The sequence below is a fragment of the Trichosurus vulpecula genome, chromosome 8 (assembly GCF_011100635.1).
Source record: "Trichosurus vulpecula isolate mTriVul1 chromosome 8, mTriVul1.pri, whole genome shotgun sequence".
Taxonomy (NCBI): Eukaryota; Metazoa; Chordata; class Mammalia; order Diprotodontia; family Phalangeridae; genus Trichosurus; species Trichosurus vulpecula.
In genome coordinates, this window is record NC_050580.1 from 85,570,704 (window position 1) to 85,588,194 (window position 17,491).

A 17,491-nucleotide genomic window follows, 5' to 3' on the forward strand; every position below is an offset into this window, starting at 1 on the left:
CTTTCGCTGCCTGGCCATATTCCCAACCAACTTACTTGACCCTTGAGTTTTTCAGTGGGGTATGACTGCTTGTAGACTAACGAGTTCTATGTTCCCCATTTGGGGGGGAGGTGCCAGCTTTGTCACACCAGCACTACTCCTTCCCCAAGAACCCCCAGCCCGGGCTGGGCTTAGATCTTCAGCAGGCTGTGCACTCCTGCTCTGATCCACCACTTAATTCCTCCCACCAGGTGGGCCTGGGGCCAGAAGCATCAGCAACTGTAGCTGCCCCAGCTCTGCTGCCCCCGGGGCTAGAAGCCGAACCATGAACTCCTTCCACTCCCGCAGCTTTTCCCACTAACCTTCTCCACAGTCTTTGGTGTTTGTGGGTTGAGGAGTCTGGTAACTGCTGCAGCTCACATATTTAGGGCGCTAGGGGCCCCATCCGCCCGACTCCAAGTTTGGTTGTTCCACGCCGCTCAGGCTGGGCTCTGCTCCACTCCGTTCCCAGCTCCCAGCTCTCAGCTCCGTGTGGGATAGACCTCACCCAGAGACCGTCCAGGCTGTCCTGGGCTGGAGCCCTGCTTCCCTCTGCTGTTCTGTGGGTTCTGCTGTTCTAGAATTGGTTCAGAGCCATTTTTTATAGGTTTTTGGAGGGACTCGGTAGGGAGCTCACACTAGTCTCTGCTTACCAGCCGCCATTTTGGCTCCGCCCCTTCTGGTGGGGAAATTCAGAAGCTACTAAATGAAAAATGAGAATTCCAAGAGGTTTACCAGAAGGATAGTTCAACCCTCTTTAAGAAGGCAACACTTAACTCTATCAAAAGTAAAGTACAAGAGAAGACACAGGATTCTTAAAGAGATACAGGATTCTCGGCTCAGTAAGAGGGCAAATAAAATTCAGGTTAATGCCAATGGTAACAATCCAAAGTGTTTTTATGATGCCTTGAATGCTATTTATGGGCCAAAGATCTACGATGCGTCTTAGCTATTCAGCGCTGATGGAGCTACACTGATTAGTAATAAGGACATGATCCTGGAGGAATAGACTGATCACTTCCATAGTGTTCTCAACAGACCATCATCAATCAATACTGAAGCCATTCACCATATACCTCAGGTTGAAGTCAATCCCTCTCTAATTGTACTTCCAACCAAAGAAGAGGTTTTGAATATTATTAGGCTCCTCTTATGTGGCAAAATGCCTGGTGCTGATTCCATTCCAGAAGAAATTTACAAGGCAGGGGGTCCAGTGCTCATACAAAAGCTGGCTGAATTCTTCTAGGTTATATGGCAAGAGGAGGTTATCCCCCCAGGAGATCAAGGATGCCTCCATTGTCCATCTCTTTAAAGGAAAATGAAACAATTTGTCCTATGACAATCACAGCAGAGTCTCTCTATTAGTCATTGTTGGCAAGATTCATGCCAGAGTCCTCCTTAATTGGCTATACTTCACTTGGAAGATGATCATCTACCTGAGAGCCAGTGTGGTTTCAGAAAGGGTTGAGAAACGGTAGACATGGTGTTTGCTGCCTGACAACTCCAGGAGAAATGCTAGGAGTAGAACAGAAGTCTTTACATAAGGTTTGTTGATGTGACCAATGCCTTCCATACTGTCAGTGCTGAGGGCTTGTGGAGGATCATGGTGAAATTTAGTTGCCTAAAGAAGTTCATCAGTATTGTACACCAGTTTCATGTAAACTTGTATAGGTTCTGAATAATAGATGATGCTTTTCCGCTTTCCCAGTCACCAATGGAGTGAAGCAGGACTGTGTGCTTGCTCCCATGCTTTTTAGCATGATGTTTTCTGTGATATTTAGATGCCTTCAACAAGGATAAAAATGGCATCAAGGTGAGCTACTACACTCACAGTAAATCATTTAACTTGAAAAGGATACAAACCTTTTCCTAAAGTGGAAGGAGAATTGGTGCACAACTTTTTGTTTATAGATGATTAAGCACTCAATGCAGCCTTTGAGGTTGAAATGCAATAGAGTATGGATCGATTCTCTACCACTTATGCTAATTTTGGTCTGATAATTAACAACAGAGGTTTGCACCAGCTAGCATCACATCATCCATACATGGAACCACTGGTTATAGTAAACAGAGAGATTTTGAATATTGTAAATAAGTTTATTTACCCTGGTGGTACACTTTCCATGGATGTACATTTAGATGATGTGGTTGATGCACACTCTGCCAGAGCTGGCTAAGGGTTTGGGAGGTTCTGAAAGAAAATGTGCCTACCAAATTGAATATATATATAGAGTCAATGTGCTGACCTCATTGTACACCCATGAACCCTGGACAGTCTTTCAGAGCCATACCAGAAAATTGAACTGCTTCCATTTGAATTGTCTTAGGAAGATTCTGAAGATCACCTGGCAAGATAAAGTACCAAACAATGAGGTCTTTTCTTAAGCTGAACTGCCAATCAGGCTGAAACTGCACTGCAGAGAGTACAACTCAGATGGGCTGGTCATGTTGTTTAAATGTCAAATGTCTAAAAGACTATTGCCTAAAAGACCATTTTATGGAGAACTCACACAAGGCAAATGCTCATGTGGTGGTCAGAAGAAGTGGTACAAAGACACTCTCAAAGTCTCTCTGAAGAATACTGGTATCAATTGTGAGACATGGGAGACATCAGCACAAGACTGCCCAGCATGGCATGCCTGCATCAAAGAAGGTGCTGTACTCTATGAGCAAAGCAGAATTGAAGTAGGTCAAAATAAAAGTGAGATATGCAAATTTAGAGATATCTCTTTCCCTTACTATTTGTGCTGGACTTGTGGTGGAGTCTTCCAAACTCATATTGGTTTGATCAGCCATAGTCAGCCACACTATACACTGATCCCAACATCATGTGGTCATTTAGGTCCCCTTCATTTATAAAGGACAACAACAGAATAGTGACCCCAGAACGCTAGGATGACAAGAAATTGGGACGCCTGTTCTCGAATCCCTTAACCTAAAATAGAATCAATCAATCAATAAGCATTTATTAAGCACCTACTATGTACCAGGCACTGTGCTAAGCACGGAAAAGAACTACTGCGGAGGCCAAGGGCTGAGGCTCATTTTTTGTGAGGTCACATGTTGGGCTCAGTGGAGAAGACCCAAGTTTTCTCCCCTTACAATCTTGCCTCTTGCTGAATGTCATCAGTGATGGAGTCTTACCACAAGCAGTATAGCCAAGATGCAGAGAGGCCAGCTAAAGCCCATTTAAAGATGTCTCTGGTTCCATCAATGTAGCCAGTTGAAAAGGCTTCTCCTAGCCATATGGTTGGCAGACTGAAATCAATGACAGAAAATCTATGACTGCACTATAATCTCTCCAAATACTTCCATTACATATCATCACAGCTCTCCCAAAAGCATGTAAGGAATTTGTATCAGCTACGGATACTGTTATACCCAGAACACGTAGCAATGCCTTTGCAATATAAGTATACAAAATAAATAAAAAGAAAATAGATTCAAATGCATATAACATAATTAAATTTAAGGTAGTGTGAAAAGGTAGGGTATTAAGTAGTCTGTGGTGTCACCATGCTTCTACATTCAAGTCATTATCAAATTATACTGTATACATTGTTCCCAGAATGCCCAAATACATGGATCTGATCTTTTGAGGAATGGCCAAATGCCAGTGTAATCTCTGTGGATTTGACTTATTTCTGTCCAGTGAGGCAAAGCCCAATTGATACTACTTCAGTTTCTAATTTAATGTAACATTAAATTCCATTTCTGGAACCTAAATTATACCAACAAAGTTATTTATAGAGCATCCATGTGATGTGTTTAATGAAGAAGTTGTTATAAAAATGATGGCTATAGATTCTTATCAATGATCCCATAATGTTATTAAGTCCAGCAGGCAGGGAGTGTTAAACAATTTCCATTTTAGAATTATCATAATACAGACTTAATTATTTACTTCCTTTAGTTAATGAGCCTCCATTTTTTTCCTCTTACAGTCCAGGAATGTATTCTGGATATATTCATGCTGTTCTCTGTATGAGATCATTCCAATATCCCCTTTCTTGATTACTACGGAAGGAAATATTACACATTTATATGTGGCTAATTTATGGTGTTACAACATGATCCTTACTTCTCAGGAGTTTTATGAGGCTCTCAGAACCGGAACACTTGAAATAAAAATTTAGTTTCATCATCATTCCTCAGCTCAAGAAGCTTCACTGGCTCCTTACTGACTCCAGGACAAAATACAAACAACCCTACTTGGTACTTCACAATCTAGTTCTAACCTGTCTTTCCAGATTTATTTCCCATTACTCACACAGCACCCTATGTTTCATCTACACTGGTTTACTTGCTACTCTCTCTACACGACATTCTATTTCCCATGTCTGCTATCTCCCAGTCTTGGAATGCTCTCCCTTGTCACCTCTGCCTTTTCAAATCCTTAGTTCCTTTCAAGGCTCTGCTCAAGCTCCACATCCTCCACTTGGGCTTTCCTGGTGTCCCCCAGTTATTAGCACTTTCTACCCCTCCCTGCTAAAAGTTGCTTTGCATTTACTCTGTATGTACAGGAGTCCTAAAACAGCACTAAGACTTTTTTGGATAACCCGTATTTTGTATTCAGTTATTGTGTACATATTATGTCTACCTCCTACATCCCTAGAAAGCTCCTTGAGAGGAAAGACTGCTTTGTCAATATCTCAGGTCTCATATACTTGTCAAATTGAATTGAATGCAGAAGAAATGCATATAATTCTGAATTACTCCTGTCCTGGGCACAATAAAAATGTTTCTATATCTTCTGTAATATCCTGAATACTCAATTCCCTTTACTTCATTCTATTATTCTTGAGTTTTGGGTAGATCCAAAAGGCCAATAAGATGGGGACAAGTTAGGATGAAGGAGCAGGCAAGAAATTCTATATCTACTGGGAGAGTGAAAACCACTACTTCCTCGGATGATGACTGAGTCCATCTTTGGGTTGGGTGGCTTGGTGACTATATCATTTCCATGAGGCATCATGCTGTAGTGTACAGAGTGTTTTTGAGCCTGACTCTTTTTGTTATATAGACAATACTTTGGGTTATGCAGTTTCCCCTCCCAGAGTTGGGATAGATTTAACATTTAGGACTTCCATATTTTCATTGTGAATTCCTTTGGAGTAACAGTCAGATTCTTTCCAATTGATATTGTCCATTACCATCTTATACAAAGGTAACTCCTATCATCTGTTAGAAACTGCCCTCGATTAGAACTTTAGCTACAGAATGAATATAAATTTGTAAAACGTGAGATGGAGCAAAAGAAACACTCCAATTCCAAAGAAAAGACTCAAACTCTAAGAAACTAAAAATACTTTCTTTAAGCAACCTTTACCGTGCAGCTGCCCCTTTGTTAAACCAGCTGTTACTAGCCCCCAAAAGGGTTCTTCTCCTGCGGATTGGAATTTTTAATGTTTTAATTCTAATCATTTAAATTGCATTGGATTTGGGTAATATTTGTACACAACAGGAAGACAGGAAAAATAACAAGGATGTTAGGCAGAAAAAAAAGCAAAGGAGACACTAAAAGGTTATGTGTCTGACTCGAGAGCTATTATGGATATGGACTCCAATATTATATTATGGACTCCAATTGATAGAGCTAAGAAAACAAAGACCTTGTAATCAGTTCCACTCTGACATTTCCATACCATCATAGAACTGGAAGCAACCTAGAGGTCGTCTAATAAAACTCTCATTTTATAAATGAGACCTAGACAGGTAAAGTGACTTGCCCATGGTCACCTAGATAACAAGTGGTCAGGCCAAATCTTCTAAACCAAAATCAGGAGAGAAGGAAAAGGACAGCAAAGAAAAAAATTTTTAAAAAGGAAGAGAGAGAATGGAAAATGAAAGAATAGGAAAAAAAATGTATATTTTGGTCCATCTGTCATAACAGCCAATGAGAGCTCAATGAACTGGATCTTTTCATGCTTAACCAGCTTTTGCTTGTGGTGAGACAATAATAATAATAATAATAATAATAATATAGCATACATTTTGCATCTCCTTCAGCACCTTGCAGTTAGCATTGTATAGGGTAGACACTTAATAAAGTTTGGTAGAAATTAACAACTTGTTTCCTGGTTGTTTCTTTGTGGTTGTCTTAATGATTGAATTGTATTGTATGATCCAATCAGTCACTGCCTTGATGAGGTACATGAAAAGGTTTCCTGTTCATTGAGATCCATTTATTTTGAAATTTAAAAAAAAATCAAGGAAGTCTCACTGAAATATTTGCTAGAGGTCCCCAAATTTGAATGTACAACACTACTCATAGATAAATTCAAAATTAGTGCTTTTGTATTTCCAGATCACGTTCTATCCCTCATAATCTCATTGCTTATTCCTGCTCTGGTAGCTAGCTAGAAAATTTTGCCTGTTTCCTCAACTGTAAAATGAGGATATTTATAGCACTTACTTTGCAGTGTTGTTGTTTAGATCGCCTGACACCTAGTAGATGCTATATAAATGCTAGCTATTTTTGATTATTAATTTTGAGCTGAAAGGTATATTAAAGATAATCTAGAGCATCTCCTTTATTTTGCATATGATGAAACTAAGACCTAAAGAGTAGGAATGATTTGCCTAAGTGTCCTACAGGGACAGCAGAGACCCTGATTAGAGGGGATTGTTTCCAGAATAACCCTCCTTGCTATGCCTGCTTAGTACCTTTTCTAAAGCTAGTTAATTGTCTTATAATCAAATGGTGAGGGGCAGAAGGGGAGCATGCTGGATGGTGAGGGGTATCATAGGGCTGTTGATTTCATTCCCTTTCTAGTAGCTTGATATTGTAACACTAGCTTCTAAACAGAGAGAACAGTGGTGAATCACTGTGCTTACCCATTTAAAACTTCATTCCATTGATTTAATTATACTAATTAAAGTTATGCTATTCACCACCCCTCTCATTCTCCTTACATTATGATCTCCCCCTCCACTGAAATCTTGAAGTAAGTTTTTCACTGTGACATTAGCCCTAGATGAAGAATTAAATCCATATCCCAGTCATGCTTTGTAGCAGCATGGTCAGTGAAAAGAGCACTGGTTTTGTCATCAGTGGCCCTGGGTTCAAATCTTGCCTTCAGTGCTTACTACACCTACAACCTTGAGAAAGATCATCACATGCAAAATGAAAGGGTTTGAGTAGATAGTCATTGAGGTCCTTTCCCTTTCCATATCTATAATCCAATGATCCCAAGCCATTTATTCTCTCCGAGTTTCAGTTTCTCTATCTGTAAAAAGAGGGAACTCGACTAGATGATCTTTCAACCTCCTTCCCATCTCTAGATTTGCAAACACATGGTCTCTGACCCTCAAAACCACATGCTGAGACAGGGAGTCTTAGAAAGCTGCTATTGCCCTGAGCCCTTTCCATGTCCTAAAGGCCCTTGGAAAGTGACTCTTCACAGGCTGTCCCAGTCTGCCATGTTCAATGTCATCTGCGCCCATTTTCTTAATTAATAATGCACTTTGTCTTGGAAGCTCACACGGATTCTTCTGCCTTTCAGAACAGATGGTGTTTACTTAGTTTGTTCTCCCAAGTAATTTCAAAGCACTGATTCTAGCAAGAGAAGGTCGGCTCCTATCTCTGGGCTAATAAGAGTTGATTGTACATTTGATGTTACAGGAGAAAATTTCAAAGCCACACACAGGGTTTTAGTTACAGATCTCTCAGGATCATGAGAGGAGTCATGTCTCCTCTCTAAAAACCCCAAATGTTTCTTCAAATATGTCTCCCATAAGGGTCTTAGAAACAGAGGAGATGGTTGATGACATATGGCTGAAGTACATTCATAATCATATGCCCTTCATCATTCTTAAAAGGACAGCACAGACCCCACTTTGGGCAGCCCTGCATTTGGAAAGTTAACAGGATGTGACCCTGATTTCCAGGAATCAATTCCGAATTTTCTTGGCAGTGAGAAGGAGGTTTCAGTTACAAATGTGGGGCAGAAGGCATAGAGTGGTTGAATTTATACCTAGACTCAAAGTTTGGAGGCTGTGAGGAGCTTTCGGTCAAACACAGACCACAGAGGCCAGTGAGGCCAGGTTTTGAATCAGTCTTCAGACACTTACTAGCTCTGTGACCCTCAGCAATTAATTTAACCTCTACCACCTTCAGTTTCCTTACGAAAAAATAGGAGTCACAATAGCTATTCCCTCAAATGGTGAAGATTATGTTAGAGAGCGTAGGTAAAGTGCTTAGCAAATGTTCAATCTGGAAAACAGTCTAAAGTCTGTCAGTGACTACCTCTGACTAATCCCCCCTGGAACCCAATTTCCTTATCTTAAAATAAACTGTTGGAACTGGATGAATCTCTAAGTGCCTTCCAACTCTCAAAATCTGTGAATACAGGTCTAAATCACCTGGCAATCATAGCTACTTTCCCAGGGGTATGCTAGTAAATGTTAAACAACAGGTTCTCCAGAGAGGGAAAAAAAAATTACCATCACCCACTTTTTTTTCTTTTCCTTTTCTTTTGGAGGGGGGAAGGCAGGGCAATTGGGGTTAAGTGACTTGCCCAAGGTCACACAGCTAGTAAGTGGGTCAAGTGTTTGAGGCCAGATTTGAACTCAGGTCCTCCTGACTTCAGGGCCGGTACTCTACTCACGGTGCCACCTCGCTGCCCCCATCACACACTTTTAAGTTTAATTTGCAATATTAATACTTTCTCTATCACTTTTTTTAAGTCTAGACAAACAATAAAACCCACTTTGTAGCCTTTGCCAATTTCAGAGATATAGATGCTCAGGCAGCTAGGTGACACAGTGGATTGAGTCCTGGGCTGGAGGGCAGGAATATCTGAGTTCAAATCCAACCTCAGACAGTGTGATTTTGGGCAAGCCACTTAACTTATGTCTGCCTCAATTTTGTCAACTCTAAAATGGGGATAATAATAGCATCTGCCTCACAAGGTTTTTGTGAGGATTGGTTGAGATGACAATTGTGAAGCACTTAACATAGTGCCTGGCATATAAGAAATACCATATAAATACTGCTTCTACTACTACTAGTTGTGATTGTTGTTACACTGAAAATTTAACACTTACTTCTCACAAGCCTGCAGCTAGTCCTACACCCCTCCCTCTACCCCACCCCCCCACCCCCGCTCCAATAACCAGGGCAGTAATATTCCCTTAAACCAAGCAAGCGGAACGACAGAGTTTATAAACCAATTCCAAAACTAGTTTTAATTTGCTGTAATTTCCCAAGTGGGTTCACTTTGCACCTTGCAATGGGGCATACCTATCAGTCAGTCAATAAACATTTATTAAGCCACTGCTACATGCTAGGCTCTATTCTAAGCACTAGGGATTCAAAAAAAGGGGAAAAGACAATTCCTGCCCTCAAGGCACTCATAATCTAATGAGGGGAGACAATAAACAAACAGATATGTAAAAACTATACGCAGGACTAGACAGCTAGGTGACTCAGTGGGTAGAGTGCCAGGCCTGAAGTTGGGAAGATTCATCTTCCTGAGCTAAAATCTGGCCTTAGACACTTACTAGTTGTGTGACCCTGGGCAAGTCACTCAACCTGTTTGTCTCAGTTTCCTCATCTGTAAAATGAGCTGGAGAAGGAAATGACAAACTATTCTAGTATCCTTGCCAAGAAAACCCCCAAATGGGGTCATGAAGAGTTAGACACAACTGAACAACTAAACAAGTCACTCTCTAAACGAGTCAGACAAGCTCTACATATCAAGATACACAAAGGGTAAATAGGAAATAATTAAGAGAATTGAGGCACCAGAATTAAGAGGGATTAGGAAAGCTTTCCTATAGAAGATGGAGTTTTAGTTAAGACTTAAATGGAAGCCAGTAGGCAGAGTTGAGGAAAGAAAACATTGTAGACATGTACAATAGCTACAAAAAAAATGCCAGGAATCAGAGATAGAGTGTCTTGTTCATGTATCAGCAAAGAGGCCAGTGTCCAAGGAGCAAAGTGCAAGAAAACTGGAAAGGTAGGAGAGGGCTAGGTTATGAAGGGCTTGAATGCCAAACAATTTTACATTTGATCCTGAAGGCAATAGGGAGCCATTGGTAAGCCCCGTCTTCCCTTGTCTCCTGAACAAACTAAAATTCCCTAGACAAGGCCTAAAGTTCTCATTGACCTAGTGATTGAAGCTTTTTCTCCAGTGTTGATTCAAGGTCATTACTGAGCCCAGTTATCTGAGCTACAGTCGTGGGCCAGCCTTTAGAAAGAAACTAGAAGTTGAGACCTGCAGAGAAATATAGAGAGGAGAAGGGCTACCCACAAAGACTTGAGAGGGAGGCCCACATACCCACCCAACCCTCCAAGGAAGCACATAGTTCCCTATACAAGAGAAATTGGCCCTAGATAGAAACAGGGTATATGGAAGAGTTTGGGGGACCTCAGTGCTAAGGCCAAGGACCTGAATCAAACAAGCCAGAGGCTTCAGGAGTTAGAATAGAGGAAGAATGAGGCACAGAACCATTGCGAGAGTAAGCCTGGGCCTTTCGCTTCCTCAACACTATGAATCATGCACACTGTGCTGATCTGAGGTAAGATTGCTTGACTCACTAGAAACCCTGAATGCTTTCCCCTAGAAATATTGCTCCAGGAAGAATAATATTAAAAGTTGGAAGGATGGCATAATGCTCGGAGAGATGGTATAATGCTCTCCAGAGACCCACTGGAGAAGGAAAGGGAATGGTTTGCGTGGTTTATAGGCTTGGATGTGAATCCTTTGCATTTGCTATCAAGTTTAAATAAAATCTGTCCTCTATTCAGTGTCTTGGTAGCTTAAGTAATTATATGGGAACTGAAAGTGAGTTTTTGTTTTGTTTTATTTTGTTTTTGTTATGGAACCCGAGATACCAGCCAAATTCTGACATTTCCAGGAGAAACTCTTGGTTGATTGATTTTCAAGATTAAATTCAGTTCTTCCAGCCTCAGTCAAAACAAGGGTTACATTTATGAAGTGCTTTAAGGTTTTACAAAGTATTTTCCTCAAAGTAATTCTGGGAGGTAGAGCAAATATTATTACTCTCATTTTACAACACACACACACACACACACACACACACACACACACACAAACGGGCTTAGGTTGGTGAAGTGATTTATCAGCTAGCAAAGGGCAGCGCTAGATTCACATACAGGTCTTTTAATTCCAAGACTGGAGTTTTTTCCACCACATCCCACTGTTGCACTGAATTCCCCTGCCTCTCTTGGTGGAATGTCCTCACCTGACACTTGGGAGGAAAAATAAGACAACTGAAGTTTTGAAGTCTTATCTGAGATAGTGACTATGTAATGAGCCTCTTTGAACTGTTTTCTTGAGGTCCCGCCTGTAATTTGAAGACATAATGCTGAAGACAGAGGAAATGTTTTGAAATAGCTTCTGTGAAACTTTAGCCTGCTCCTCAACATAAAAAAAGACTTTCTCTTGAGGCTCGAGTTATAAAGCTGATGAGAAGATTTATATTTCTTGTACTAATAGCTAGAATTCCTCTCACAGGCCAACTATTCTCTCCAATGTAGTTTTTGTGGGGTTGTTTTTTTTTTCTGGGGTGGGGAGGAAATTCTGTTCAGTACTGGTTAGAGTGCTAATTTTGTTTTTGACATGTCTTCTAACTCCTGGGGAATGACTCTCCCTTTCATGGAAATGACTGGGTCAGTTCCCTGTTATCTGAAAGCAACCACCTGGCTTCAGGTCAGAGGAAAGGAGCAAAGTTTAATTAAATCTCTCTAACATGGATTCAATTTTGAATGAAATTTTGTCAACTAAATAGTTGTTAAAATTATGATTTGATCCTATAGTCTGCTCCGTCCCTCTCTCCCTTTTCCCTATTTCTCTCTCTCCCTCCCTCTCTCTCTCTCTCTCTCCCTCTCTTCTCTCTCTCTCCTCTCTCTCCTCTCTTTCCCTCTCTCTCTCTCTCTCTCCCTCTCTCTCTCTCTCTCTCTCTCTCTCTCTCTCTCTCTCTCTCTCTCTCTCTCTCTCTCTCTCTCCCCCTCTCTCTCCCTCTCTCTCCCTCTCTCTCTCCCTTTCTCACTCTGTCTCTCTCTCTGTCTATCTCTCTCTGCCTCTCTCTATCTCTCTTCCTCACTCACCCCTATACCTTCTCTTTTCATTATCCCTTTCATTTTCCTCAGCGTCACTTTAATATGTTTTTTTATTGAAAAACTGCCTTGAGAAGCTCTGAGATGTAGCATGTTGCAATAATTGATGTTGTCACACAATGCCAAGGCATACAACTTGTGCATAAGGATTAACCGGTTTTGGGGGACTGGGAACAATAGTTAAATTCAAATATTAGTTATTTGTTGCCTCCTTTTCCACAATATTTCATAATCCTTCTCCTTCTTTACATTTGATTGCTAGACCAAGACCTCATAGTCTCTTGTTAAATAGTCAACTGAAGTCTCACCATCTCCAATCCATCCCCTCCTCCAAGTCATCCTTCATATCATGGCATCGTATCATATCATTTCATATCACAAAAGACTATAATTCTGTTATATCTGACTCTTCTGCTCAAAAACTTTTAATGGTTCCCTACTGACCACTGAATAAAATAAAAATTTCTTGATCTGGATCCAAAATCTCCTATAATCTGGTCACAGCCTACCTTTCCAGTCTCATCTTCTCACTCATTCCAGATAAAAAGTCACTTCCTCTGTGAAGCCTTCCATGATATCAGATATGTCCAAGCAAGTAATGTCCATTTGTGCTTCAAACATTTTTATTAACAATGCCTCCCTTTTGTTGTTCAGTTGTTTCAGTCATATATGACTCTTCATGACCCCATTTGGGGTTTTTCTTGGCAAAGACACTGGAGCAGTTTGCCATTTACTTCTCTAGCTCATTTTACAGATGAGGAAACTGAGCCAAGCAGGGTTATGTGACTTGTCCAGGGTTACATGGCTAGTATGTATCTGAAGCCAGGTTTGAACTCAGGAAGATGAGTCTTACTGACTTCAGACCTAGCACTCTAGCCACTGCATGTCCTAGCTGCCCTAATGCCTCCTTTATCACATTCTATTCTGTGTTACACATATACCTTATCTCTCTAGCAAGTTCAATGAAACTAAGGGAAATGTCTTATTTATCTGTGTATCTTTCTTAACAGCACACTGAGTTCACTGCACTTGATATAAATTTAATAAATATTGACAAGTGAGTAGATGGATGAATGAATACACGCATGTATGAATGAATGAATGAGTGAATGAATGAATGAATGATTTTGAAAACTAGTTAGCAAAAGGAGGCAGTGGAAAAAGTGTTGTAATGGACAGAACACTGACCTGCAAATCAGAAGAGCTGAGACCAGTTCCTAGCAAATGTCATTTCTCTATGCCCCAATTTCTTCATCTGTAAAGCAATGGGGTTGAACTACATTGTCTTCAAAGTACCCTAAAGTATGTGATTCTATTGAACCACATTTATTAAATTCAATCCCTTGTTTTCTAAATATATATATATATATGTATATATATACATATTATATATATGTGTGTGTGTGTGTGTGTGTGTGTGTGTGTGTGTGTGTAGGGTGAGTAGATAGAGTAGTTATTGGTTTTCTCAAAAGTTCAATTCCTTGAGGGCAGAGACTGAGCTTTCTGTTTCTCTTGTATCCAGTGCAATAACTACAAGAGGGATAAGCAGACAGCCAAGGAGTAGAGAGCTAAAATGCTCAACAGTACCCTAAGAAATTATATATTGATGATGACTACTACAAACATATATTTACAAATATTGCCTACATATGTATGCATTAATCAGAAAGTATACTTTGTCATGACCTATTTCCTTCTGACTAATATATAGTGACATGGTACACAACAATTTGGATGAGTGTTTTCTCAATAGACATGCACTTACCCTTGTCAGACCCTTGCCAAGTGTGCTTTTAATACTTCTAATTTGATCTACCTCATCATGGCATAGAGATGCCACAGGGTTGTCAAAGGCTATGCAAGCAGAGCATGCACTCTAACAGATCTCATGAAGCTGGAAAGGGTTTTTGCACTGGCCCTCCAGAAGAACCATTGCCTGTGGAACAATGTTGCTATATTGAGAGAAGCTCATCACCGTTGACCAATAGGGTTGCTTCTGGAGGTAGTGAGTTCCCCAAACACTGGAAGTCTTCCAAGGAAGGGAACGCCATAGTGTGGGTTATTATTCAAATATGAGTTGGACTGGATTATTTCTGAGGTCCTGTCTTCTTCAGAGTTTCTGAGATTCTAGTTCTGAACGTTTTGTTGTTTGTTTTTGTCCATGGCAATTCACAAAGCCATTACTGAAATATGGAGAAATTAAGGTCTACCTGATTAAAGGCAATATAGTATAAATGTCCCAGGATTTTGAAATCTCTGTGGCCTTTATTTTCTAATTATAAATAAAAGAACATTACTATGAAGCTTTGTTCAATTCTACAAGTATTTATCAAGCATCTGTTATGAACAAGGCCATGTACTAGATTCTGGAGGAAGATGAATGACATGGGCCCTTAGAATCTAAGAAGGAAAACACAACTGTAACAACAATGTTGCTAGCAGCTGCTGTGGAGGTGAAAGACCAACAACAAGACCAACAATAAGAGCACACAGGAAGGCTGCTAGTACAGGTTCTTGATCTGCTTTTCTTTTTTTAATTTTTTTATTAAATTAAGATTTTTTTATTTTTAATTTACAGCACTCAGTTCTGCATGATTTTGAGTTCCAGATTTTCTTCCCCCCCACCCCCTCCCTAAGATGGCATGGAATCTGATATATCTTCTACATATAAGTTTGCATTAAACTTTTTTACACAATAGTCAAGTTGTGAAGAAGAATTATGACCAATGGAATGAATCACGAGAAAGAAGAAACAAAACCAAAAACAAAAACAAAAGAGAAAAAAAAAACAAAAGACAAAAAGGAGAGCAAATAGTTTGCCTCAATTTGCATTCAGACTCCATAGCTCTTTCTCTGGATGTAGATAGCTCTCTCCATCATGAGTCCTTTAGAGTTGTCTTTGAACCTTGTATTGCTAAGAAGAGCCAAGTCTATCAAGGTTAGTCATCACAGAATCAATGTATCTGTGGTTGTGTATAATGTTCTCCTGGTTCTGACCCCTCACTCAGCATTATATCATGTAGGTTTTTCCAGGTTATTATGAAGTCCATATCTTCCCCATTTCTTATAGCACAATAGTATTCCATTACATTCATATGCCACAACTTGTTCAGCCATTCCCCAATTGATGGGCATCCCTTTGATTTCCAACTCTTTGCTAATACAAAAAGAGCCACTATAAATATTTTTGTACATACAGGTCCCTTTCCCACTTGTATGATCTCTTTGGAATACAGCCCTAGAAGTAGTATTGCTAGGTCAAAGGGTATGAACATTTTTATAGCCCTTTAGGCATAGCTCCAAATTGCTCTCCAGAATGGCTGGATCAATTCACAACTCCACCAGCAATGTAACAGTGTTCCAATTTTCCCACATCCTCTCCAGCCCTTATCATTTTCCTGTTTTGTCATGTTAACCAATCTGACAGGTGAGATGTGGTACCTAAGAGTTGTTTTGATTTGCATTTCTCTAATTAGTAGTGATTTAGAGCATTTTTTCATATGTCTATAGATGTCTTTAATTTCTTCCTCTGAAAAATGCCTGTTCATATCCTTTGACCATTTCTCAATTGGGGAATGACTTGTATTCCTATAAATTTGGCTCAGTTCCCTGTATATTTTAGAGATGAGGCCTTTATCAGAGATAATGGTTTGTAAAGATTTTCTCCCAATTTTCTGCTTCCCTCCTAATCTTTGTTGCACTGGCTTTGTTTATACAAAAATCTTTCAATTTAACATAATCAAAATTATCCATTTTGCATTTTGTAATGCTCGCTATCTCTTATTGTATCATGAATTCTTTCCTTTCCCATAAATCTGAACTATTCCTTGCTCTCCCAAATTGCTTATAGTATCAGCCTTTTATTCCTAAATCATAAACGCATTTTGACTTTACTTTGGTATACGGTGTAAGACATTGGTCTATGTCCAGTTTCTACCATACCACTTTCCAATTTTCCCAGCAGTTTTTGTGAAATAGTGAATTCTTAGGCCAGAAGCTGAATTCTTTGGGTTTATCAAAGAGTAGATTGCTATAGTCATTGACTACTGTGTCTTGTGTACCTATCCTATTCCACTGATCCACGACTGTTTCTTAGCCAGTACCAAGTAGTTTTGATGACTGCTGCTTTATACTACAGTTTAATAGCTGGTATGGCTAGGCCACCTTCCCTAGCATTTGTTTTCATTAATTCCCTAGATATTCTGGACCTCTTGTTCTTCAAGATGAATATTGTTATTATTTTATCCAGCTCTGTAAAATAATTTTTGGTAGTTCAATGGGTGTGGTGCTATTCAGCACCACTTACTTATTCAAGTAAATTAATTTAGGTAAAATTGTCATTTTTATTATATTAGCTCAGCCTAACCACGAGCAACTGATGTTTTTCCATTCATTTAGATCTGACTTTATTTGTGTGAAAAGTGTTTTGTAATTATGTTCATATAGGCCCTGAATTTGTCTTGGCAGGTAGACTCCCAAATATTTTGTAGTGTCTACAGTAACTTTAAATGGAATTTCTCTTTTTATCTCTTGCTGTTAGGCTTGTTAGTAATGTATAGGAATGCAGAGGATTTATGTGGGTTTATTTTATATCCTGGAATTTTAGTAAAGTTGTTTATTATTTCAAGTAGTTTTTTACTTGATTCTCTAGGATTCCCTAAGAAAATCATCATATCATCTGCAAAAAGTGATAATTTAGTTTCTTTGTTGCCTATTCTAATTCCTTCAATTTCTTTTTCTTTTCTTATTGCTACAGCTAACATTTCTAGTACCGAATTGAATAATATGGGTGATTACCTTTTCATGCTTCTCTTGATTCTTATGTTTGAAAGTCAAATTTTCTATTCAGTTCTGGTCTTTTCACTGAGAAAGCTTGAAAGTCCTCTATTTTATTGAAAATACATATTTTGCCTTGGAGCATGATACTCAGTTTTGCTGGGTAGGTAATTCTTGGTTTTAATCCTAGCTCCATTGACCTCCAGAATATCATATTCCAAGCCCTTCAATCTCTTAATGTAGAAGCTGCAAGATCTTGGATTATTCTGATTGGGTTTCCACAATACTCAAATTGTTTCTTTCTGGCTGCTTGCAGTATTTTCTCCTTGATCTGGGAGCTCTGGAACTTGGCGACAATATTCCTAGGAGATTTCTTTTTGGGATCTATTTGAGGAGGCGATAGATGAATTCTTTCAATTTCTATTTTGCCCTGTGGCTCTAGAATATCAGGGCAGTTCTCCTTGATAATTTCTTGAAAGATGATATCTAGGCTCTTTTTTTGATCATGGCTTTCAGGTAGTCCAATAATTTTTAAATTATCTCTCCTGGATCTATTTTCCAGGTCAGTGCTTTTTCCAATGAGATATTTCACATTGTCTTTCACTTTTTCAT